Here is a 2528-nt window from a genome sequence, read left to right on the forward strand (position 1 = left end):
AAAAAAAAAAAAAAAAGCCCCTGCTCACTGGGCGCTGCCAGGTGGAGGGGTGATCCCTGCTGCCCCCCCACGCTGCATGGGAGGCTCTGCCACAACCCCCCCTGACCTCCTTGGGTCTTTGGGGGGCTCATGGAAGCACCCTGCGGGGGGCAATGGGGATCACCCTGCCAGGCAGGAACCAGTGATTCTGGGGGTTTTGGGGGTGAGTTTTCTTTAAAGGGCTGGAGCTGGGGTGGGTGGGACAGCCATGGAGGAGTGGGTGGTGGGTCAGAGGTCTTGTGCAGAGCTCCTCACGCAGTGGGGATTGTCCACCCCCCACCTGGCAGCACCCAGTGAGTTGGGGCTTTTTTGCAAAGTGCCAGGAGCTGGGGTGGGCAGGGCAGCCATTGCTGGTGATGGGCCTGGGTGATTCAGACCTTTAGCAGCAGCCGAATCACCGAATTGAATCGCTGTCCCCCGAATCAACCAAATCCGAAGCAAATACTAGCCACTTCGCACAGGCCTAATTCATTCCCTTTTATTTATTTCTAATGCGTTTAGCTAGTGCACCTAAATTTCTCTTGCAGTAGTCTTACTCATTTGTAAAATCCAGAAATGAATCCATTTAGGGGAGTGGGGTCCAGTGGTTTTGATTCTACTCTTCTTTAAACTTGTGTAAGTTGGGAACTCCATATGATTTAGGAAAACAGTGAACAGAGCAAAATCTGACTTGGGATCTATAGTTAAATGACTGGATGTTTCACTAGCAAAGCATCCTTTAGATTTAGATTTTGTTTCTTTAATGCCATATTTAATGGGGGGAGCCCCTAGTCTTGGATTTGAGAATGAGATGGGATGCAGGGGGAGGTATCTGCTGCTCCAGCTCTGACCCTGACCCAGGGCAGACTATTTAACTGCTTTCCCTGCTGCAGCAATGAATGGGACGAATTGAAGGTGAAGGTGACCAGTGAATAATTAGATTTAGTACATGGAAAATTTATAGCAAGGTTGTACATTTTCTATGTATAGAATGTAATTATTTGTGTGGGGGGGTCTTAAATTCAGAGTAGTCTTGGAGTCAGATAAATAAGGACTATTCCTTCACCACATTCCTTCAGCGTGTTATGTAAATAGTTACTGTTAAGTGGTATTATTCATAGATTGTGAAAGGAGTAAAAGAAGAGCAAGCTGTGTTTGTCAGATTTCTACAAAGATCACTGACTGGCTGAATTGGTACCTACCTATCATACCACACTTGTCTGCAGATAAAGTGGTGTCAAATTAATTTTGTTGTAATTTAGAAAAATATAGGTGAATAAATCAAGGGAAGACTTCAAGTCTAAAAATTTGAGGAGCACCAGCAAGTAAACTTGCTGAAAATGTGTTTAGCAGAGTTGGACCCATGTATGTCTGTTGAGCATCTATGAATCTATGTCTAGCAAGTCCTGCTAAACCCAAACTGAAGAATTTTAATATAAGCCGTTTTAACAGCTCTAGTCTAAGTGGAAGGAATATAGACTTCACCTTACTCGAATTTTTATAGGTTTACTGTTAGATCAGAGTCTGGCATAATATTTTAGTCTAACCACGGGAAAAGGATTAGGTCAGAGCAACCAAAAGACAGAAGGTGAAATGTTGAGGTTGGTTTGTAAATTGCCAAGAGGAATGGCTTTGTATTTGGTTTCAGTGGGCACGTCTACATGAGATGCTTTAACATGCAGTAGACTGATTGACTGAATATTACAGTATTATGGCAAAAACCACGCTATTAGTCTACTGCATGGTAACGGTCATGAAAAAGCCATGCAATTGAACTAGTGTGGAGTGGCAGCCTACTGCATCTTTATTTAATACTTCCTTTTGCCAGTAGTAAATTTTAATGCACAGGAGGCACTGCACTAATGAACATGTAGATGTGCCCACTATGTTGAGGGGAAACTTCTTGTTATCCAAACACTGATATTGCTCATTTAAATATATAGAGCATTGACTGAAGCAGCAGAAGGAAATTTAGGGTTAAAATAAATCCATGCTGCTGATTCATCAACATATTTTAACCAGTCATAACAGTTGTGGTTTGAAGTGATTTTTTGACTGATTTGTTTGTTTTGGTTTTTTGGACTCTGCATGGATAAGCATTAGATATACTGAGTTCTTCAGTACAAGACAGGATGACACCATGTTGCTTGTTGTTGACATGCTGGGCACATCTGTGACGTAGTGCCAGCAGGCACTAACCTTGACACTGCCACTTCAGCACAGTAGCTTATTGCTTCAGTAAGGTCAGAAATGACCTGTGTGCCACCAGGACTGCGTGGTACCAGGGGTACTGTGCAGGCATTTAGTACTTGCTTTATCAAGTACTAAATGATTGCATAGTACCAACTGCATACTGGGGTGCATGTGTAGACATATCCACTCTGTAGCTGTAGTCAGATTTTTCATGCGCTGAGGAACTTGACAGGTTGCAACGGTGGGCGGATGAGAATAGGATGGGGTTTAACACTGATAAGTGCAAGGTGTTGCACATGGGGAGGAAGAACCGGCAC

General features: G+C 43.5%; 1 protein-coding gene across 8 annotated transcripts in view; it reads left to right on the plus strand.

The window, feature by feature from the left end:
* Window positions 1–2528, plus strand: part of CABIN1 (calcineurin binding protein 1) — a 202353-nt gene that overhangs the window by 157794 nt on the left and 42031 nt on the right. The gene's annotated exons all lie outside the window — the stretch shown is intronic.

The sequence above is a fragment of the Crocodylus porosus genome, unplaced genomic scaffold (assembly GCF_001723895.1).
Source record: "Crocodylus porosus isolate Cpor-Errol unplaced genomic scaffold, CroPor_comp1, whole genome shotgun sequence".
NCBI lineage: Eukaryota > Metazoa > Chordata > Crocodylia > Crocodylidae > Crocodylus > Crocodylus porosus.